General features: G+C 44.1%; 1 long non-coding RNA gene across 2 annotated transcripts; it reads left to right on the top strand.

Annotated features, from left to right (window-relative positions):
• The first annotated feature begins 4,558 nt into the window (after nt 1-4,558).
• LOC110359646 (uncharacterized) lies at nt 4,559-7,498 on the top strand. Of its 2 annotated transcripts, none has more exons than XR_010466134.1 (3): nt 4,559-4,845; nt 4,974-5,472; nt 6,340-7,498. It is a non-coding gene; the product is annotated as an uncharacterized LOC110359646 (long non-coding RNA). The 2 variants fall into 2 exon arrangements; XR_010466135.1 differs by having other exon boundaries at nt 4,565-4,845; nt 4,974-5,322.
• The last annotated feature ends 17,143 nt before the right edge of the window (nt 7,499-24,641 follow it).

Raw genomic sequence — 24,641 nt, 5'->3', positions numbered from 1 at the left:
CTTCTTCTGGTTTCTAGATGTTGCCTCGATGTTGTAATAATTTTCCCCCATTTGAGGTTGTCCTGCACAGACACGGAGATATTTTATTTGAATCATTGAATCATAGAATAGTTTGGGTTGGAAGGGACCTTCAAATGTCATCTAATCCAATCCCCCAGATCCTTGCCTATGCACGGGCAGTTTATTCTCTCCAAAACAGCACCATGAAAACAGTTTTCCTTCTCTCCAGCCACATCAAATGAACCTGAACTCCACATGCCACAGCTCCCTGATGACCTGGGAAGGCAGGCAGACAACACAAAGAAACTGGAGCCGGTTTTGTTATTGAAAGCTGCATGATGAGGCATGCAGAGAAACATGGACAAAGCAGATTCAATTCCCCAGTTTTCTAATTTTGGAGAGCTTGTCTTTGCAATATAGCTTTTTAATGTCATCCTTAGCAAAAACGTCCTTCCTTTTATTTCCCTCCTTCCAGAAAACACAAAACTGCCTTGCAGTATCATACATGGAGCAGCCTGATTTTGCACCAGGAAATACCACTCTTCTTTGTAAGGAACACTGCCAGCCCTGGCTAGAATTAAACCCCCACAAAAATGAAGAGACTATCTTGCCAGATTCATCTGGGTGTTGAAAGAGTGGAGAATGTGGTTGCCACTTTCCAGTTTCCCTTGGCACAAGGATTTTCCAATCAGCCAGGACATCTCAAGGATGGGAAATGGTGCTGGACCACCTGCATGCTGGCTCTGCTCAGTGGCTGGCAAGTCCTTCCAAGCACCAGCATTTTCAAACACAACAGAGGCAACCCTAAGGTCACAAAAAGTGGTTTTGACCCACCTCTGTGACCTCAAGGATACAAATGCTGCTGCGTGACCTTCTTCTAGGGTTGCTGGGTATTTCAACAGGTTGCCGTGGGATGCAGTGGACTCACCGTCCCTGGAGGCATTTATAAGACATGTAGATGAGGTTCTTAGGGACATGATTTAGTGCTAGAGTTAGGTTGTGGCTGGACTTGATCATCTTAAGGGTCTCTTCCAACTGAAATGATTCTATGATTCTATGATTCTGTACTGGAACGAGCTCCTTGTTCATGTGAAAGCCATGCAGCCCAGGCACACTACAACACAAACCCTCCTTAGTTATTCAACACAATAATCACATTGTGGATAGCTATGAGTTCCCGTGCAAAGGGAAAAGGCCCCTCTTAAACCCACTGCTTTGTCCTTTTACCATTCGTGTATGTGGCTGCTTAATATATATTGAATAACTTAAACAATCCCCATGCCATAACATGCCCCCAAATGTTGAGTGTCCCCAAATTTGTTTTGCGTGTTTATCCTTCCATTCATTAGGAATGTAAATGTTCTTTGACTTCGCCCTGTGCCTTTCAGCATTATATTATGGAAATTCCAATTTCCTGCCCTGAAAGAAACCCTGATGATAATGAGAGGCTTGAAGCTTTTCAAACAACAAAAAAAAGCAGTTTGAGTCAATTCTGCATTTTGTTCTTAATCAAAACTAGTTGTGTGCATTTGCATCAACAATGAGCTCAGCACACAATGCTCCATATGGGCTTGGCTGCTGGCATTCAGTGAATGGCAGGAGCCACTGAAAAAGCTCCCTGGTTTTCAAAGATTTAGAGATGACCTTGCAAAAATGTCATTTGTCACTGACTTGTCCAGAATTGCTAGTAAAGTCCCTGGAAACATACTATGGAATCACAGACCCCAACTCTTGCACTGCCAAAACAGCGCAGCAGCTCTTACCTGCAGAGAAACAGTGAGAAATAAGAAACGTGAAGCTTTTCATGGAGCCCCAAAAGCTTTTTTCTTGATGCTTTATCTGGATATTGGTCTTCCACTTCAGATGTTACTCATTTTTCAGACACACTATTTTAACTCAGTTTATACTGAGCCTGCAACAAATACGAACGCAAACAAGTTACGGTCCATTAATCAGGACACCTATTTGCAATTCTAAAGCATCGAAACCACTTGGAAACAGCCCACAAACTTTTACTGTTCTCCAGCTCGGACCTGATCGCACAGAACCCCCTTCCCACTAATTCCAGTCAAGTTACACCCAGGAGGGGATATCCATGTACGTGCAATTTTAGGACCATGTCCCCGTTTTTGAACACATTAATAGCACCCAGAAGGGCCATGGCGCACAGACTTCGCAGGTCTGTTCTGCAGAGCATGAACAATTAGGAGAAATAGGGACGGCAAGTCACACAGGCATCCCTGGACGTGCTGTCGTGAGCGGCTGGACAAGTTATGCTCAGAAAGGATTTATTTCCACTCATTTTGGTCTTGTGGCTGTGAGAGGCTTGCAAACCCTTTCACCTTCTTTCCCTGGAGTCATATATATTTTATGAGAAATTTAAGAATTACCTCTTATTAAAATGGGGATAGTGTAATTACCAATAAAAAGCAGATGTTATGGCATGACTAATGCTTGAAAATGTGTATGTAGCAAGCACAACATACCAGCACATCCAGGCTTTTCAGTAAGATAATAAAAGTTGTCTTTGTTGAAACTAACTGGCCAAGTCGCAGAGGGCTGAAATTGCGGGGAAGTCATTACGGAAAATGCTGAAAGGCTCCACGAAAGGGCAGCTTTGCTCCCAACGATCTCAGCAGCAAAATGTAACTCCAGAGGGTTAAAATGAAAACCCCACAGCCCTTGCCCACATCAGGACATGTCTGAAAAGGTGTCCTGCGTGATCACCCTGACATGATTTGCTGAGAGCATCCTTCCCCTACATGCCATAATGAGCCCTAATTAGTGAGCTCCCTGACACTTCCAGCACCTCTCGAGGGGTCCATAACCCACCTGCAACAGTCAAGATCATTCCCTTGGATCAGTCCCAAGTATTTTGGCAAGGCGTATCTGGAGGGATCCGCGTAGGCTGACTTTTGAAACAGGAATGTGCAAACATTATGTAAATGGAGTTGTTCAGCAAATCTGCTCAAGCAAGTCCTGGGGTTCACAAACTTCATCTGCACTCGTGAATTTCTCTCCCTTCCTTCCTGGAAAATTGCATTTACTTTTTTTTTACCAGAAAAAGTGTCTTTAAAGCAACACTCAGTATGCAAAAGAGCATTTGCAACTTGGAAGGAGGGTCTGGTCTTGTGGCTGTGGGTGTGAATTTGGGGGCATACGGAGGATCTGTACCTCGGCTGGTGCTCACCTCTGCCTTCTCCTGTCTTCAAACTCATTTAACTCCTCTGGCCCAAAGCCCAGGCCTTGCCCAAAGCCCAGTGATTTGGGTTGTGTAGGAGGCAGCAGAGACTTCTCCATATTTTCCTTAAGACCCTCCCGTACTCAATCATTATTACCTCTGCACGTAAATGCCATCTTTCAATTTAAAAAAACCTATCCAAACCGTCAGACTATTCTTGGCTTTGCAGGAGTGTCAGCTCCCTGGAGAAACCTCCTGCAATGTGCTGGGATATGTTGCAGGCCAGAGGGGTTTTTTACATTGGTTTGTATCAGCATTAGCTCTGTCATTTTGTGAAATGAAACCAAGACATATGCATAAGCAGCTTTGAAAGCAATTAATTCTGGCAGAATCTTTGTGGTAATGAATTTCAATGAAGCTGGGGTTTTGGGTGTCTGAACACTTCATTAGCTTCCGGTATACCATAGTGATGCAGTTGAGAAATCATATTATAATAAACTGCTTTATACTGCAGGCAGCAACTAGGATAATAAATGGGATGAATAATAATCTAATCCATCCAAAATTGTTCCCATGCTTTGGAGTTCTGGAATTTTGGCAAATAGATCAAATATTAAGCAGGAATTAATCTTATTTTGAATTTCTCTATTACCCAGGTATTTATGAGCATTTTTAATGTATTGCCAGAGGAGCTGCTCCACTGTATTGCACTTGCCAGTTAAACACTGAAATATACACATGTTGATGCATTAATAAGAAAAATCATCTGTCATTTAAAAAAGAAGAAAATTTTAAGCCTGAATGGAGAAAAATAGATGATAACTACTTCAATGTGAAATATCAGAAGTCTTTGTCTGTTTCTACGTATTTACAGGATATATTCTTTTTTAAAGTATGGAAATATATGGCTTTGAAAATGCCTTAAAAAGCACAACTGAGGCATTCCTGTGCTTTCTTCTGTTTATAAACCAGAAAGAGACGCATTATTCTGTCACAGTAAAATGAAATTTATCCTTATCACTGCCTTCACAGTGATTAGTATGAATATGGAAAAAAAAAAGAAACACTAATTTATTTCTGTTGAAATTTATCCTGTTGAATGTGACACTTTGGCTGCTGGTTGGTTGGTTGGGAGTCCATCAAACAAGCTCTCCCACATCAGTGAAGATCAAGGTAGAGGAGCCTGTCCTCTCTGGGTTCAACTGAAAACACCCCAACCAGGACCAACACCACAACTGGGACTCGGTGGTTTATTTGGTCTTATCTCTTTGATTTGTTATTTCACTGACAGGGATAAAAGCAACTGATACTTGTTCAGAAGGAAGCCGGGCCATCTGTAAGCATCCCAGTAAAACCAGGATGTCCACGAGTTGGTACTGGGAAGGAGGAAGGGGACAACTCGGCCAGCAGGGACCTGGGGGCCTGGTGGGGTGTGCCCCGTTTGTGATGCTGCCCTGGAACCCCATCACCAGGGCAGCCAGGTAGACATGTGCTGCCCTGGTTCTCCTGGTTCCGGGCTCACCACTGGCTTTCTCTTCTTGGATACATCTTGAGTACCTGGCAACTATGAAAATATCCTTTCTCTCACCCCAGTGAACAGATGGGTTGCAGTTCTGTTACCCAAATGTGTAGATTCGGGCCCATTTAAATGAGATAATTGTAAGGTATCCTTCAAATGCAAAAATCTGATTTCTTTGGCCTGGAATTTTTTCAAGGAAGCTCACAAACTGAAAGATCGTGTCAAATCCCTACAATCCTCAGTCTTCTAATTGGTCTCATTATCTCTTTGCAGCGGCTGATGTGCCATGCCCTGTGTGGACAGGAGAACTGATTAACATTGCTGATTGGTTTTGCTAATGCCTCTGGAGACAAGTGATGAAACCACCCCCCCACTATCCAGCCCAGGAGTCTTGGAGCAGTTTCTGCTGACCAGGGACAGTCCTGAAGACTTGAATTCGCAACTCTCACTTTGCAATGACCAGTCAGTTCCAGATTACCTGGTGTCTGCATTTGTGTACCTGCCTTACTACAGAACGTCTTACGTCTTTATCAGCCCATCTTCCCATGCTGCATCACACATCAGCACAGAAACAGAAGAAAGCTTCAATGAAGGCAAGGTTAACACTAAGCAGGATGAGACAGTGAGTTATTCAGCCACCTCCACAGGATATTTTCCATATTTCAGAACATATGGAGAGTTTCTTTGCGAGCCGCTCACATTTGGATTAAATGCAGAGGGAAAAAAACCTGATAATGATGGGAAAGGTGAATGTGAAGGAGATATTGAGACAGTAAGTTGCAAGGGTAATTGCTAATTGCTCACTGAGATTGCACAGTCAGGAAATGCTCTGCCCACCATGAGTGGGACCACTGACCCCAACAGAATTGGTGCCTCTCCAGTGCCTTTCTGATGGCACCAGCATTGTAGGTGAATCAGATGTTGAGGTGTGCTTTGCCTGAGCATTGCTATTGCGCTTTTCTTTAGTTGAGGTCATGCACAAATAAATGCAGCATTTGTGCAAGCAGTGCCTTTGCACAAACTTCTACTTCCAGAGCAGGAAGAGACATAACCAGAGGAGAAAACCAAAAAAGCCAAAGGTGAGAGTGGGAGCCCTTCCAGTTGCCTTTAGCGGGGTGTGTGGTGGGGATGTCCCCCCTGTCTAAGCAAGGCATCTCAGCTCCCTCTATCATGTAAGCTGCCCCTCAGGAGAGCTTGTCATCCTGCATAGACTGTTTCAAAGTCTATGTGGTTGAACTGGGTTAAATACCTGCAAATTAGGTGAGGTGAAACTCACTTTTAATGTTTCTGCAAGGGATGGGAAGGGAGGATGAGAGGTGGGCACATCACAAACTGTACTGTTCCCCAAAATTAGGTCATTAAGAACACAGTAATGAATTGTGCTCTGAAAACACAATGCAGGAGTAGAGCTATCTGCAAGGAGGAGATCCCTGAGACAGCCCTGGCAAGGTCCCTGCTCCTTGAAACAACCTCGTGGACCCCAAACCCCTGCTGTGTGGGGACACAGTTGGCTCTAGATGAGATCTGTTCCATTGCTGCAGAGGACTGCTGCGTTACCAAAGCATAGTTTCCAATGGGTCAACCCTGCTTTTTCATGCATTTGAGACTTTAGCTTTTGGTCTTGCACTGTTTCTTTCAGACCATCCCACCAAGTTTGGATTTGGAAAAGAGGGCATTTTCTTCTATGACCGATAAACAGCCAAGAGTTCACCATCTCTTAAGAGACAGAACCTTTGGACACTGCTCATCAACAATCTCCTTCTCCAGTGGGCTGCCAGGTCTGAATCAGCCCTTTCCCTCCACTGGGTACTTTCCTTACTACAGGACAGAGGAAGAGCTCTGTCCCAGTCCAGTTCTAGGTGACAGGTTCTTCCATGGGATAGGTGGTTTGGTGAACAAAGACGGAGAAGAAAGGGGAGAAACAGATATTTGGAGTCTCAGCAGCAACTGCTTGTTGTGCTGAGAACAAAGCAGGGGGTTGTCTTTGTCAGCAAAAGATTGAGTCAACACAAGCGTGAATGAGAAGCTCTTGAAAACTACAACATGAAAATCTGCATAAATATGGAATTAAAATACTCCTCCCCTCAAACAAAACAAGTGATAACCCAGACTGTGTAATGACAGCAGAAAGGAAAAGAGAGGAAAATGTCTGCATTTGAGGAATCCAGATAAACTCATTCTAGAAAACATCCCGAAGAAAGAGAATGCCGCTCAGAATGTGTTTTTCTGTGGTGAATCCCAAAAGCTAGATGCTCACTTGAAGGATGTGCAGGTATGGGAAATAGTCAATGGGAAAAAAACAAACCAAGACAAAAACCGAACAATTATTTAAATCTAAGCTGCTTGGAGGAATTAAGCAGAGACATAATTTCCAGTAGGGATTGGGAAATACATTTCCTCTTCCCTCCACTACAATCCTTCTATTGTATTAATGGCATCTGTTAGACCTGGTTACTGTGCACAACAGTTATACACGGGAGAAAAAAAAAAACATGTTTATTTAAATTCTTTGTCAATAAAATATTTGAACACATTTCCATTATGTCTGTCTTCATTTCACTTGCACAGTCAGTAATGAAAATATTCCTGATTACTTTAATATGTGCAAACATGAGCTTCTATAAAACATCCGTTTTGACTCTGGAAAACTGGGAGACAGCATCCGGGAAAAACTTGGCTTTGGTAAAGCTTCACCAATTTACACCAGATGAGGATCTGACCAAAAAAACGTCAGCTCAGTGTTTCCTTTGCAATTGTGAAATCTGCAACACTCTCCTTACTGCCAACTCTGTCACCTCTTTGAGTCACCACAGAAGTTAACTGAAAACGGCTCTTTCCCGTTCCTCCTATGTGCGTAGATGCTCTCTGTTCAAAATAGATGCATTTACTCCAACTATTTATTGATCTTTGTGTGCTTCTGTAGTAATTGCACATTGGTATCGATGGCTTCAAACAGGTCTCTTCAGAGAGCAGCCTGAAGCTAAATGTACCTGTGTTACCTATTTTCCGTTAACAACTGAGGAAGCAAAACACATCATATTTAGCTATTTCACATCTCAATATTTAGACCAGTTTTTTCTGTGGGTAAATGTGACACTGAGACCAGGAAGTCTACAGTCGTGTAAGGTACATGATGACTTGGATAACAATTTCTGCCCACGCTGCACTTTGGTGTTTTTGACAGACAGGGAAGGGTTTTGGTTGGATACCGGAACCCACCAGAGGATGGGAGCTTTGACCTTGTTCTTCAGGATGAAGTGATGCATCACCCCTGTTTCAGAAAACCTGGAGTCAGCCAAACTGGTGAAAATTAATCCCAATATCCACATAGTGCCCTGGCTGGAAACAGGAATGTGACCAGAGCAGCCGTTGTTCCTTCGGCATCCCCACATCCCTGTGGCCACCTCAGTATCATTCTGCCAGTTTCTCACTGAAAAATAAGACAAATCAGACTCTGATGGAACTGAGTCAGGCTGTATGAAACAGCTTCTGCTTTTAAGCATGAAGGGGGCCTACATCTCTGGTATGCTGAAAGAAAGCCATGCAAAATATAGAGGGATTATCCAAACTCAAGGGATCGGGCAGAGGAGGGAGAGAAATCTGTATGAAAATCAGGTGTGGTTTGTGCTGAGAATATTAAATTCGACATTTCCATAAATTCGGCATATTAAAATACTTCAAAATACGTAACGTCAAATCCGTAAATCTGCCTGACTTTCACTAGACAGAAATTAGCCGCTTTCTATTGGCTATATTTGAAAATTTATGGGAACAATGAACATCAAAAATCAAGGATTTGGAAGATGAGAATATTACAAGCTTTACCCTTCTGGATCAGAAAAAACTAATTTTCATCAAAAGCCAGCAAATATCCTATCATATGTTGCCATCTGGAAATGGGAGCTGAACAAAACTCATGATTTTAATATATTTTCCATACAGTTTTGCTCAGAGGTAAAAAGGAAAGGATGGAGTGTTGGAAGCTTCTGTGTTTCTCTCGAAGGCTTACACTGCTTTATTACTTTTCCACATAGTTAACATCCTGTACACAGACAGCAAATGGTTTTTCTCAAAGTGCTCCATGGATCAGATTGCTACCTTAGAGAGGACATCACGTACCTTTACCCCAAGAGAGGTCCTAGTCAGCTGGAAATGACAAACAGTTCAGTTCAGCCTCATGTACTGATAATGTATTTCCTTTCATCTATCTATTTGAAAAATTCATAATTATTGCTCTAAACCCTTAGTACTTATATACTAGTGGTCCTCCAGAGTTTGAAAAACAATCCACAATTACTTTGATGCATGCTGTGTAGTCTTCATTGATCCCATTTAAGCTTTTAATCTCATGAATTCACAAACTTAATTCATAAGACAAACCAAACAAACTATGGAAAAGTATGCCCTTTAATAACAAAACTGGTAATGACCATAGCTGTCTTTAGGGATTTGATAAAATGCAGGTTGTTCTTGAGTCTCAACAGCTGGCGTTAGATTTCATTTGGAAAGGGGGGAAAGGTCTTAGTCACAATATTTGTTAATCTGCATATCTCCAGGGAAAAACCTCCCCCTAAGTTGAGGAAAAGGCTCACACAGACATTGCAGGGCATGGAATTTTTCTCTGAAATCAGTTATGAGAGGTTATCTTCAGTAAAGTACTCCTGGCCTTAAGATCTAGACCCAAAGCATCCTAACATCAATGAGAAAACACCTTCAGCCTCAGCAAGGTGAGGCTTAGGGGTGCAGACTCCCCATCTGACACAGAGTAGTACGCTGAAATGTTCCCTTGGTCATCATCATGTCATTGCCTTATTGTCATGGTCATCATCATCACCATGTCATCATCATCCTACCATCATAGTCGTTGTTGCCATGTCATCATTGTTGTGTCATTGTAGCATACTTGCCACGTCATCGCCATCACGGTTGTCTTCTCATTGTGATTGTCATCGTCACGCTATAGTCATCACTTCATCAACTTCATCATCGCATTGCCAACATTGTCATTGCATCGTCATGTTGTCATTGTCATGTTGTCATGTCATCGGTGTCATCATCGTTGTGTCATCAGTGTTGTCAGGTCATTGTTGTCGTGGTCCTCATGTTGTCATGGTCCTTATCATTGTTGTGGTGGTCGTGACGCTGTCACCATTGTGTTGTCATTGTCAAGGTGTCATCATTGTCGATGCATCATTTTTGTTGCTTTGTCGTTGACACATCATCGTGTTGTCACTGTTGCGTCATTGCGTCACCATCGTCAACTAAGGTAGTTGCCAGAGGGCTGTGCTGAATGCTAATCATCAGCAGGAATAAACAGAAATATGAAGGAGTGAAGAAGTGAGGAATGCAAGCTCCAGGGATCCACATGGAAGCTGGTGCACCAGGAGGGAAAGCAGCTGGCACTCCCCATCACACCTGGACCCTCAAACTGACTTGATTACTTTATCCTGACACAGAACGAGAGAAAATGGCCTCAGGTTGTGGCAGGAAAAGTTCAGATTGGATATTAGGAATTTTTTTTTCATGGAAAGGGTTGTCAGGCATTGGAACAGGCTGCGCAGGGAAGTGGTGGACTCACCATACCTGGAGGGATTTAAAAGATGTAGAGACGAGGTTCGTAGGGAGATGGTTTAGTGCCAGAGTTAGGTTATGGCTGGACTCCATGATCTTAAGGGTGTCTTCAAACCAAAATGGTTCTATGATTCTATATCTGTATTGAGCTATATCTTCATTCTCACCAGAACAAATGTGTGTATAATCCAGGTGAGATCTCTGCCCAGAGCAGTTTTGTTCCCCAAAACATGATGAGAAAAGTTGCACTGAATGCATAGGCTGGACCTGTCTGTAATCCTTTCCTGGTTAAGAATACAGGTGGGAATGGATGGCGAAAGAGCTAATAGCCCACTGACCTACGTTATCCCCCATAAATCTCTCTGTCCTTACCCCAGTGCTACCAGTTCTCATTAACTCCCTCCAGACTTCCCAGCTGCTGGGGGCACTTTTGCCTTTCCCAGGGCCACAGGCTGATGGGATTTGCAGGTGTGGGCAAGGCAGAAATGCTAGCACCTGATCCAAGTCATGCATCCCTTACTTTTACTTTACCGACTTCTGCAGCAATCATTAGAGTCTCACATGTGGAAAACTGCATGTGCATATTTTAGTTAGCAGTCTTTTATCAAGGCTGGTGTCCTTGGGCTAGTTTTGGCTACTGGTGAAAATAAATGGAGAAACCAATTCCCCAGGACAGGCTTACAACAGGATTGCCTGAGCTCTGGGACTCCTCAGAGGAGAATTGGTTTCTCCATTTATTTATTTATACATACACCCATTGTATAGGGCAATGACTGTGCTTATGTTTTTCTGAGCACCTACCTCCTGTGCATGGTGTTCTTGTGTAACAGCTATTGCATGGTGCACAGCAACGTGTATGGCAATCTCCTGCAGTCTTGGAGGAAACTGAGGCACCTTCTTGTGTTATTAGCTGAGAAATAAATAATGCCAAAGACTAGAGGTAGCACAAAACCACTTCTGTTGCAATTACACCAAGGAGCAAACACACCCTGTGATGGCTAGTAGTGAGCAAAATTATCAAATGCAAACAGCTAACATGGAAACTATTGCTGAAGCAAGATTTGAAGGCAAGTGGCAATATGTGTGATGCAAAGGGAGTGGGGTGGAGAGCAAGGAGTTAAGCTTGTCTGGCTGATCAGAGGGCTGTGAAAATAGACACCAACCTGGCTGGGAATGGAGGATCAGCACGGAGGAGGAGGAGGATGGTGGGGCCTCTCTTTCCCACTTGAAAGCTTTGCAATGGCTGAGACATCAAAACCAACACAATATAAACCTGAACAATAGGAGTCTGACAGCTGCACAGTGTTTGAACAATGTGTCAGATGGGAAAGTGTGTGAAATCTTCTGTATCCCACTGGAGCATAGGAGCTGCAGCTTTTCCTGGTTTCTCTAGCTGTATTTTCCCCAGACAGCAGAGTTACCGTCAGCGCATGGGGTAAGCATGGGTCCGATCTGCAGAGGCAACAGCAGAGGGAATCACCCCAGCAATGCGGGGACAATGGCTGCGATGCCACTTGTTTAAACCTGAGATTGTGCCCCAGGTCCTACCCTGTCCCAGCACATCCTCCCAGAGACCCAGCACACACACACAGCCACCCAGCTTTGGATTTGCTCCCTAAATACACCTCATCTTGCAGCAGTGTGCTTATTGCTGCCTTTGAAGACCTCATTTTTCTTACGGCATCCTCACAAATGTGCGCGCTGGCTCAAGGTGACGGCATTTCACTCCAAGCAGCTGCCCCGTTAGCACCTGATGCTGGTTAATAATAATGATTAATGAATCTTAATCTTTCTGTCACAATTCACTTTCATTAATATTTATATCTGGCAGATGTACCCCCAAGGGGGAAGTTGAATTGCTAAGTATTAGTCTGCTATGTACAGGTGGTATTTTCTGCAGCAACTTTGAGGACGTTCTTCTAAACAGCGTATTATGTGCAATTTTAGTTTCAACTCATTGTTAATGCTGTCATGTGTCAGCATACCAAAGAATATTTATTTTAGGCCTCCCTATCTGATGAAGTAATAAACCCCCTTAAATACTAATATTTTCAGGAAAAAGCACCTGATCTGAAAGAATGATCACGTGCTTAAAAAACTGGCATTATCACAGGGGTCAAGTTCAGCTATGGATACACAACTGAGCCTCCTAATTACAACAGGGTGTAATTTAAGGCATCTGTAGCAGCCAGTGATTTTAAGCGTGTGCCATTTTCCAGTTAGATGTACGTGTTCAGCTGCTAAAAAAAAAAAAAAGTCTTGTGCAGCACTTTTGGAAGAATAAACATTCAATTAAATGATCTAATTGAATCCTTATAATTGGACTGAAATCTGTTCAGAACTATTTCATAATACAGCATCATTAGCCAAATGATTAATTGGTAATTACTCCATGAAAACAAATTAACCACGGTGCTTCTCAAACCATAATCCTGTCTCTACATAGTGTAGCAAACCATTTGGCTCTGGAATATACTTATCTTGATTTATTTCTAGTTATCCATCTAAGTCCTGGCTATTAAATGTAGAGGAATCTCCTCCGAGGTCTCAGCAATGCACTGTCAGCTGCAGCAACACGCAGCATGAAAAACATTTTCCATTTTTTAAATATTTTATTACCCTCCCCAGACATGCCTGAACCCTGGCTGGATGGATACGGTTTCTTTGATTGTGCTTTCACTTGAAAGTAGGAACATGAATCTTGTGATTACGTTCATGTATCAAGACTGAGAAAATCAGCAGAGGACGATGTAAAATATGGTCAGATTTTGCGCCTACAATATTACTCAGCCAGTAAAGACTTGAACCCTAGAGCCAGACTTTGGAAAATAAGTTGTTAAACCATGTGGGCACAGAGGAAGCATGAACAGGTTGTAGGTAAAAAAAAAAAAAATAAATAGCTGTGTACACAGTTATGAGTTTTCTTCAGGAATTGATGGAAAATCCCCAGCATTTGTGAAAATGTGGCAAACCACATCCAGCCCAGGGAAATGGTGAGAAGATTCACCCACCTCTGGATTCTGCAGCAGACAGTAACGAGTCTGCTATGGACAGCAATGGGCATGGAAGGAGCTTCACAGTCAAAACAGCCTCAAAACAGAAGACTACAAATGGAAAAATAAATCTTCAAATGGCCATTAAACATCTTTATCTCTGCTTGTTCACAGAAAGAGAAAGAAAACCATATATGCCTCAAGAGAAAATGGGCTGAGAGCTCTTGAGGAGTGTGCTGGTCATCTGAAGAAGAACAGTGGCATCAGCAGGTAGCACAAAACACCTGGAGACCACCAAAATTGAGAGTCACTCAATTTCCTGAGAAAAGATTGCAAATGGCATGCTTAAATGACCACAGCAGGCAGATGGGGTGTAAAACCACCCATGGGAGGTGGTTGGCTCAGGAGGATCTCAGGACCCAAGTCCAATGGAGATGTATCCCACTGGTCCCATGATGAGCTTGCAGCCCATGAAAAGCACCATCCTCACTTCAGATACACGACTGAGAATGACTACGGAGCACAGCTGGCAAATCACTGCTGTCCAATAGGCAACTTGCCAAATAGCCTGCAATTTACCAAAATCACATATACCTGAAACCCCTTGGCAGCAAGTCAGATTTCCAGCACCCATTTGTTCTGGCTTTTGAGAAAACCTCAAGTGAAGGTGACTGCTATAGCAGCCAGAAAGTGGGTACAAAGCCCCACTCTCAGGATGGTGACACTACAATAGAACTTCACCAGGTAATTTTTACTAAAAAGGAAGCTAACACTGCTAGGTGACACCAAAGACATCAGCTTCTTCATGCTCTAGGTATGATTCATAGCAGCTTTACTATTCCAACAGAGTAAGTAGCTTCAGTGATGTGTGAGAAATAAGGGTCGAGCCTGTTTTTCAGCTTGGATACCCCAGGGACTCTGTGTCGATTGCCAGATTGCTTCCTGGATGAGAGTGTGACTCGGCCATCAAACATTTTTTTACCCTTTGTGTTCAGTTTTATGTACCCAAAGCTGCTCCTAATGGGGTGCAGATGTTTTTCAGACTGAGTTATCACAGAACATGGACGGGAGAAGCAACTACTGAAAACTCCGGAGGAGCTGAAGGGAAATCACGGTGCTCTTGAATCACCAGCAAGGAAATAGTTGGGTAGAAAAACACAAATGGCCTTTAGTTTCTTTCTTTTTTTTTTTTTTTTAGGCAATCACTGCTGTCTCATAGGGGAAACAAGGGACAGAAACTAGGATGATGCTTCTTATGGACCATAAAGGAACTCTAAAGTTTAATAAAACATAAAAAGCACATCCAAGGAAAAGGAAAGGAGAAAACACAGGCGGGGAGCCCGGCTGCAGGTCTGTGCTGGAGGTGACCTGGGAGGGAGCAGCAACAGCTCGGGTGGCTCAATCCTGGCCCCAGCGTGTGCTAACAACACTAATGCTGCTAATTGCACTAATTGCATTAACTCTGCTAAAAGTGGCCCCAAGCGACTTTGGGTCTGGCAGCAAGAAGCCTCAGCAATACCTGCTGCAGCTATTTCCCTCTAGGCTCCCTGAAGCAGCTCTGCTGATGGAGCTGGGTTGTCCAAGGGGTGATGGAGACAAAGTCAAAGCACATCCAGACACGGTGCCTACAGGTGCAGCTTTGAGGTTTGGGTCACAGACACTAAAACCACCATGCAGCAGCAAGCAGCTATGGGGAAATAAATCAAGCTGAAAGTTTCTGTTTGCTTTCATGCACAGCAGCTCCAGACTAGTTTTTGATGTGATTTTCACTGCTTTTCCACTAAGCAGTAACAGCGGATGGAGTGGGATGGTCCTGGGATACTATGGGAACTGGTCTTCTGCTGTTTCCTGTAAGACCCTCACTGGGAGAATCTTTCCCCCTTCTGTCTTTTTTCTCTGCTTTTTACAATCTAAATGCCCAGGCTGGGTGCCCCATGCCCTGTCTGAAGGGTGCTGAGGCTGGAAACAGGAGCTTTCTGCTTCTTCCCTGCACAGCCCCAGCCTGCCCCTGGGAGGATCTGCATTCCCCAGTGCCTGTTCCTCCCCAAATCCAGCATTAAAAAAATTCAATCAGCTTTGGACTGACTCTTCTGACATTACTCTTCCTAATATGGATAGGCGGAAAGCCAGAGAAACGATGCTGAAACTATTATTTAAAACCAAACCAAAACAACAAACCAAAACACACACACACAACACCACCAGAAAACCTGAGAAGGTAACAATATTCCATATGTAAAAATGTCACAGTCCCAGCTCAAAAGGCCACTCACCATCCTTGGCCCGTTCAGACCAGTCTGTCGGCTGCATCTGCTAGCTGGCACCTGCGTGTACTCACTGAACGGAAAATAATTGCATAGGTGGTGAGCCAAAGGATGAAAAACATGGTCCTCGAGGTGGTCTGCATCCAAGTGGAGGCGTGCAAGAGCTGCAGCTGCCTTCGAGAGAGAGGCAGGATTAGAAGAAACCCAAGAGCAACCGAGAGTAAAATCATGGCAGGATTTTTAAGGGAAAAAAACAGCTTTTAAAATCATCGTGTAGCTGATGATGAGCAAGGCATGTGCATTGAATGCTGAAATGAAACGGATTTAAAAGCCATCATGAAAAAATGACCTCAGCTGCTGAGTCCTGTGAAAGTTCCTCCAGGATATCCATGGCCCCCATCTTCACCTGCCATCCACATCCCCATCCCTGTCCCTGTCCCGGAGCCCCCCCTGCCAGCACGCAGTGAAACCTGCAGCATGCTCTCAGCCCAGCGGCGATCTCCTCTAAATTAGGAAATATCAAAGGAAAGGGTAGAAGGCAGTGTTAGGTAGTGGTAGCATGGTCTGGTTTTATCATTACTTAGGGCAAGAAGACACCTTTGAAAACAGAAAATGAAGGTTTGAATCATAGGAAAGGACTGAAATAATTTTTACTGTCTCCTGAGACGTGATGCTGTAGGCAAGCTACAGCTCAGCCCCAAGGCCAGGACTGACGCAGCACAACTGTGCCCAGCCCATTCCCCACAAACAAAGGGGGTATTTTTAGTTTGGTAAAATAAATAACAACTGTGTTGCCATTGGTAATGAAATTCAAAATTTGGCAAGGGACAAGGATCCTTGGGATGGCCCTGAAGAGATAAAGGAGTATTTTTATACTTCAGCACTGCAGGAGAGCCAAGCCATGCTTTCCTCATTGCCACGTTAAAAAGAAATACAGATACACATCCCTCCCCACCGGCAAAGAAAATATGATTTGTGTGAAGCTTATTCATCTTTTCTGCTCTAAGCAATGAGCCTGGTCTTACCGAACCCCCTTTGCCAGCTTGGTCCCCCTCAAACCCACCACTGCTCACTCAAGGGACACCCAGGGTGTGCCAAGACCCAGCAAGGACCTACAGGATCCTGGTATACCCGACATCAACCCAGATGACAACTTTTTTCCGAGGTGCGACCTTCAGGCAGCTGGATGGGATGTGTCAACAGGACCCAGCCTTTCCCTGTCATATTAAAGTCTTCAGGTGGGGTTGTAGCAGACAGGTCTGTGCAGAGCCTGAATTGTCATCCTAACAGCAAAACCCCTTAACATCCCCTTCAAAGTCACACAGTGCCTGCAGCCGCCGCAGGGTCTGTCCTGCTGGTGGAGTCCACATTTGGGTGCTGGTGTACGCAGGATAACAGCACCCTCTGCAGCCACCCCGGCAGAGAAATCCAGGGCAACCCAGACTCGGAGAAGCGTTTTAATCTGTCTTCCTGTATAAAAGCAGATAATTATTTTGGCTTGCCATTAATTTAGGAGAAACTTGCAGTTGTGACATCAGCTTGATATAAAGGACGTGGGATGTGAAGTCCCTTGTCCCTGTCCGGCAGATTCAGGCTTTAGCTGGGTCTCATCTGTGATGGAGCTGAGATGCTCCAGAGCTGTGGCCGGAGTGGGGCCATGGACCGGGACCAGGCTCAGCCTCCAAGCTGCATCCTGGGGCAAAGTCAGCTACAGTAATGGGTACTTTAAAGGCCCAGGCAAACTCTAAAATGTTTAATTTCTTATTGGTAGTGCCTGCTTTGAAAAAAAATAAATGATAAAAGTATTGCAGTAATAAATAAATTGGAGTAAATAAAGTGGTTTGTTTTTTTTTTTTTTTTTCAGGATATAGGGGAATTAATATGTTATCTAAAAACCATCAAAGAATAAGATTTCTCCATGTGTTTCAATTTAGTATTCAAACAATTTTATATGATTGTGCTGTATAGGGCTGGAAAAATCTTTAGCTGCTAGGCTAAAAAGAGACTCTTCCTTAGCTGAACGACTGAAAACATTTTTTCTCAAGCCCAGAGCCTTAGGAGGGCTGTGTGTGTTTCTGATAGAGATGGATGCACTTGAACATCATCTGAGAAGCTGACAGGGGAACAAAGCAGAGGTCTGTGGAGGGAGGGTAGTCATAGTAACTGCTCAAAAAGCACCAATAAAAGGTATTTTTTGGCTGGGTAGTTTATCACATTTCCTTTTGGTGGCACTGTTTGCCCAAATATTATCAAATCATCAGCTACTGTTTCAGGTGGAAATTCCTCGCTTGGGTCTGGCTTTCTCCAGATACCAAAATGCAGCTTTTGCTGCTGGGGGAAATACATTGCAGCAAATTGCTTCTGTTGCTTCCACAGGTTTTGGAGGAAAGGTGTTGAACCACGCAATTAGCTAATTAGTCAGCAGTGCAACAGAGATAAATATCTGCTGGGCAAACCAGAGAGCAGCTTTGAATGTTGGTCAAGGTAGGACCTAAAGTTTTTGTGCATAAATTTCTTTAGGTAGTTGTCACATCAATGAGTAGTCTGAAATGACAGCAAGGATGCATGGTAATGAGCCATTTGCAAAAATAACACATTTTGAAGAATAGGCATTTCCTCGAGCTTTGGATCGGTGCTGCAATGGCATCATTTGCACCACATCTGAGCTCTGAAGCATGTACTTCTAGAGGGACCTTCTAGGACTCCTGATTTATGAGGTCAGATAATTTTCATAAAGAGGTTTGCAAGGGGTGAATTCCTGGTGCAGGCACGACCACTGGGATTTCTTCAGCAGATCCAAGGCTCCACTCCTCATTTTCCATTTTTCACTCTGTTGATTTTTCATATCCGAGCCCTTCTCAGCTGCTGTCTTGATTTTTCCTTTCACGAGCAGTGATGCTTCGAGTCCTTCCAACGAGGATGAACACAAAATCTTCCTATAGGCTCCACAGTGAATTAATGGAGCTTAAATAGGACATTGTGAGCATGGAATCAGCAGGACTGAACACAAACAAAAGATGCTTCTCCATTAACACAAATGAGAAACTGACTCACTGTGCTTGTTTAATCAAATAATTGCACACAAAGAAGTAGTGTTTACTTCTCTCACGTAAATTTTCCTGCAGCTTTCAAAGACTCTGATTGAAATTTGCAGCTTTGGAAAACTCAGTTTAACAGTCTTGTTTGCTATTCTTCTTCCTGATGTGATTGCAGAGCTGTTTCCATGCAAATAGGAGTGTTCACCTTGTAAAATTAGCCTGCTCCTCTTCCTCTGATGATGATGAGATTCTACTCCAGCCCAGCTGGGCTTGGCAACCTAACAAAATCCCTTTCCTGCAAGAGAATAATAGAAAAAAAGGGTGGAAGGATGCTTGGAGGGGTAAACATGGAGGAAACTATATTAAGCTGAAGACAATCACACATGCACACACAAAACCCCATTTAAACTAGATTTTAGGACTAAACACTTTAATTACTCCCACTTACTAAGATTTTTTCAAAGCAGTTTACAAAATTGATATTTATGATTCTGGAGAGTTAGATATTCAGATTCCAGAAGCTGAAAAAAATGGTTTATTCTAATTTTTAGTTGCCAGTGGGTTTATGTGAGGAGCTGTACATTCACTTGCTGCTATGACAGATGTGGTATTTATCATATGGGCATAAGCAGAACAGGTTTGATCCAACAAAGCTGGAGCTCAAACAGAGCTCATCTCACCTGGTGACTCTCTGGTGTCTGACTTGACACAAGAACTGAAAGCCAAGAGTGGGAAACATTTTAGCTAAATGTGGATTTCTATAGTTGAAATGTGGACACCTGAGCTTCGCTTCCCACTGGATCGCAAGCCACAGTTCATCTTAGAAGCCTAATGCTGCTGAGATGACCAGCTCAGGCAGACAATGGCAGAAGAGGAATGTAAAGTTCCAAGGGACAAATCCTGTCCCAAGTGTTGAGAATATTCCTCTCCACCACTGTCTCTTTGTCTAGGACCTTCTCATCTCCCAGCCCTGCAGACCTGGGCCTGCCTCTGGTGTCTAATTCATAGAATTATAGAATCATTCTGTTTGGAAGAGAACCTCAAGATCATCGAGTCCAACCATAACCTAACTAGCACTAAACCATGTCCCTAAGAACTTTGTCTAAACACGTTTTAAACACCTCCAGGGACGGTGACTAAACCACTGCCCTGGGCAGCCTGTTCCAATGCCCGACAACCCTTTCCATGAAGAATTTTTTCCTAATATCCAATCTGAACCTTCCCTGGTGCAACTTGAGGCCATTTCCTCTTGTCCTATCACTTGCTACTTGGGAGAAGAGACCAACACCCTCCACACTCCAACCTCCTTTAGACAGTTCAGAGATCAGAAGGTCTCCCCTCGGCTCCTGTTCTCCAGGCTGAACCCCTGGGTCCCTCAGCCGCTCCCATCACACTTGTGCTCCAGCCCCTTCCCCAGCTCCATTCCCTTCTCTCAACTCGCTCCAGCACCTCAAGGTCATTCTTGTCATGAGGGGCCCAAAACTGAACACAGTATAAGGTGGGGTCTAACTAGTGCCCAGTACAGTGGAATGATCATTTCCCTGGTCCTGTTGGCCACTCTATTCTTGATACGATTCCTCTTCTACTCCCCTTTGCTTCTGCTCCTGCCCACCCACACAGGCCTTGCTTTGGCTCCAGCCCTCTCAGCTCCCCTCCACTGTCAGAGAGGACATGACAGCCATCACAGCTGACAAATGCCTTTAGGGCAAGACACTTCCCTCACTGTTTTTTTCCATGTTTCTGCTGTAATTTTCCAATAGAAACTAGCTGAGGCTCAGTTTTTTCTTGTTCACATGCTTGAGCAAACTTGCTTGGTTTTCTGCTTGAAACATTAACCATTGTCCAAGAAATAAAAACATAAAGAGCCTGGTGAAATTCCAGGAGCATTTTAAAAGGACTTTTGCCCATCAGGAGGTCACTTTCAGGGGGATAGCATGTGATTGTCATGTTTGAAGTCTTTTGGAGTTTAGAAAGAGAGTTTGGGCATCCTGGGCATGGTTTTGCCTCTCAACCACAGGCAAGCTGGAGGGCAGCGAATGCATGATCTCTCCTGCAACTATTTGCAGTGGGAGTACTCTGGGGCGGCCGTCACAGATGTTTGGCTGATGGAGTGTGAAGCTCCCTGAGCTTGCAACTTGTTTGTAGCCTCCGGGGACATCCCTGGCTCTAACCTTGGAGACAGTCTCCACCATTGTCAATCACTCTTTCTACATGTTCCAGTTCTCTCCATGAGAGAGTGGAGGGTCTAACACGTAGCATAGCAGGTCACAGGAGTCAACATTTCCTGGAGACATCTGGGAAAGTATTTTTTCTGCGACTGTCACATTGCTATTGAATGTAGAACAGCCTGCGCTGTTAAGTTCTGCACCAGTTGAACACCAGCTCATCCCTTGATCTCCTCTTTGGCGGTTCTCTCTCTTCTCTGTCCATAATAAAACTAAAATAGCGGTGGTGTTGGTGAAAGTGTCCCTTTGACCATGAAATCTGGTGGCAGTGAGCTGAGCACCACAAGCAGGCGGCTGTTGATGAAACAGTCAGAGCTTGGAAACTTGTTCATGCCTTTGAGCAAAGTGCTCCACTTAAGCTCATTAGCAGTATAAACACACGTTGGCTGGCCAGCCGCCTCCGCCAGGGAAACTTCCTGCTCTTTCAGGGTCTTATCAATAGCTGCTGTGTCAAAAATGAACCCAGGGGATGGAAGCAGGGAGTAAAAGCCACAGCTGGCTGTCTCCTCCCAAGAGGATGGAGAAAAATGCCTTTTCCATACTGTAGCTGCCTGTTGCAGCATTGCTCTGCTCTCAGCCTCAAGCATGTCCTGACCAAACTGGCTCACCTCAGCCAAAAGCTCCTTGGCTTGTGGGAGGTTAGCCTTGCCTGGATGACAGCATGGATGTAGCTCACCAGGCTTCAGACTCTGCTACTACTCCTGCTCTCCAGAAATTGTGGCAGAGGAATACCTCAGTACGTCCGAGAAGGCAGTTCATGGCCCGCAAGTGAAGATGTTGGATGATGCTAGGGGGCTTCTCGTTGGACACTTGCCCTGACTGCTGGCTGGTGCTCAGCCAGGCTGTGATATGTTCGTTGGATGTAACTGGGAAATGTCCTGGTCCCTCGAGGCTGAGGGCAGACTGTCCCACAAGGTCTGCTCCAGCATTATGCAATTACATCACCTGAGTCTTGCCTGTAGGTCTGGAAGCATATCTTCTCATGGAACATCAGCTACTTCAGGCATCTGTCAGAGGTGTTCCCTACATAAAAGCATAAGCAGATGGGTGATGAAAGAATCAGAGGATTCCCCTCACTAAGCCTTCCTGGGACACTGTTCCTCTAATAAAGCCTGCTCAGGTCCTGGGCAAAGAAGGGCAGAGAAGACCTTTGTAGCCATTAATGGTGGGGCCCTCCATGCCTGTTTTTAGTGTTTTCGTTATCTGTAATCCATCCTCCATGTACATTCCTGCAGAGAAAGTGCTCACATCTCACTGCCCACAGAAAAGAGCCTGTTTGGTAGCTCCTGGAGGGGATAGCTATTTCTGCTATGTGGTCCCTAACATGTTTTCTGCTGCCCAGATTCATCTGACTGCTGTAGCCCATGAAGTTGTCTTCTTATCGCTGCTCACACATTGCTTCGGGGTGTGTGCGTGCACTGCTTTTTAATTCACTGGCCTCTGCTCATGAGACCCAGCCCCTCAAAGGGACACTAAGTGTTAGACCCTGATGACCAGTGACTCTGGCCCCAGCAGCGAGATTTAATGTTGTTTTACTTGTATCTTGACCAGCAGCTTAAGCCATTATATGTTATTAATAGGTTAATATTTAAAGGGAATCTATCCCGGGACCAGCTGTATTACGAGTGAAATGCATCCTAGCCCAGAAATCTTTTACAGCTGGATAAGAAATTTATAATCCCTTTTCAACTCTGTCTCTGCTGAGTTGTATCTTTAATTCCCAGAGTGGTTAACTGTGTATCTACCACAAGTAACTGAGTCTCTGCCCTGCAGCGCTCGCCCAGAAAAAATACCCGGCTCCCAGTAAAATGGTGGGAAACTTCTTCCCTTTTATCCACAGCATTAAAACCTGTCATGGAAGCAATGTAAGCTGGTCAAAAGAGTGTGGTACAGTGAAAAACAATGGGTTTATGGTTGAGAAGGAGGCAGAGTCAGCAGTATTCAGGATGACATAGTCTCCCTGTTCTCCCTCTTGGCAGGAGGAAGAGGATTCCTCATCCCTAATAAAAACCACACTTGTCTCCCTTCGTTCAGCACTTGCTGTGAGGGGCTGCAAGCCCAGGCTGGGACTCAGAGCAGAAAGGATGGAACCCTCTCCAGTGCTCCATACAGCACTGCTGCCTGTTATCAGTAAGAGGAAATGCTCTGTCAGCTGCATGCACAGGTCTCAATGAACAGCAATATATCTGACACTGTCAGCTGTAGATAAGAACCATGAGTTTCTCAGCCCATCAGCAGGACTTGGCAGCATGCTTGGAAGTATTTTTGAGTTCAAAGATGTCCCTGCTGGTGCCACTGCTCAAAGCAGAGGAGTTCTTCCTCACTTTAACGGGTCCTAGTTCACTCCACTATAACAGCAGTTCTGCAAAATCCTCAATGGACAGGCACAGGCTTACTTGTGCATAACTGCTGGGAGGTGCTGCAGTCTGTGTTGAAACAGTTCATAGCTGACAGTTATAATAAATTATCTTTTTGAGTTGTTGCCCCTTCACTTTAGGGGGAAACACACCCTCACAAACCATGGAGGACCAGGATGCTGAGGGGCCAAACACATATTAACCACTGAGAGCTTGTGCACAGGTGTCTGCCCACTCTGGGGCTGGTTTGCAGGTTTGTGGGTATTGCTAACAGCAGCCGAGAGCAAGATCTGTAAGTGTACTGCACCCCTGCATGCTGCCGGGTGAGCATGTCCACAGGCATGGCTGCAGGAGCATTCCTGTTCACCTCCTGCACCGCTCTGAGCTTCGCTGCCTTCTGCTTCTAGGCTAGGAGCTGTTTAGAACCAAGTCTCCCTAACATTTGGTTTCTATCCATAGCTCATTGTCACAAAAAAAAACATTTCCAGTGTTTTCCCTGAGTTAGCTGGTGTTCTGAATGTGGCATGGAAATGTGTTACAATTAGAGAGAATTCATATGATTAATGATTAATGCTTCTAACTGATTAATTACCTCATTTAGGCAGCTCTTATTCCAGCTTTGCAAGAAAATATGCGTGAAAAATGAGGACAATATCCTCTTTCTGTATTACTGTATATATGGAATTGCACTTCCTCTAAAAGATAAGCACTAATTCATTTGAGAAAACAAATATCTGACAAGTTTCCACAGTGCTTGTGCATACATGTTGTCTCCAACATCTACCCAGGACCACAGCCCCCCCGAAACCTGCACTGCACCATTGGAGACCCGGTGCTTCAGGAAAACCCTCCTCATGGAAAACGTGCATTGTTATATATATCGAAAAATCTAAAGTTTCAGGTGTAGATTATCTGAGCTGATAACCATATACCTAGTATCAAATTTCTATGAGCAATTTCTAGACAAAAACTCCCTTCATCAACTTGGTGATAAGGTTTCTTATGTATATGTGCAGTCACATAAGGGGACATTGTTTAAAGGTTGGCTTGAAGAGTTGTCTCTTTTTGTAGAAAATATAAAATTTTAAGTGGAAATTCACATACTAAGTACTTAAGAAAAAATATATATATTTTCAGCCAGTATTTTGGCATTCAGGATTTATTGTTTATGAACTATCAACGTGTTTTGTAGTTACCAGAATATGTAGCCAAATACCTTCCAACAACAACAACAAGACAATCTGGTATTCCAGGAAGGCAATGTAGCAAACCTGATCCCGATCTTTTCAGAAAGTCTCCAAAACCGCTCCAACAAACTGCTATCTGCAGAAATCTGACCTCTATAGAGAAAAAAACAATCATGTTGTGCTGTAGTAAATCACAGCCAGATGTGACAGATGTACGTGCTCAGTGGGAAAGTTGTGCCCCTTAAGTCCAAGAGGAGTTTTCTGATGGAGTTGGTGAGCAGAAGGGTATCAGCGACCTGGTTAAGG

This window comes from Columba livia, chromosome 14, assembly GCF_036013475.1.
Source record: "Columba livia isolate bColLiv1 breed racing homer chromosome 14, bColLiv1.pat.W.v2, whole genome shotgun sequence".
In the NCBI taxonomy this organism is placed as follows: domain Eukaryota; kingdom Metazoa; phylum Chordata; class Aves; order Columbiformes; family Columbidae; genus Columba; species Columba livia.
This window is presented reverse-complemented; position numbering and strand designations above follow the sequence as displayed.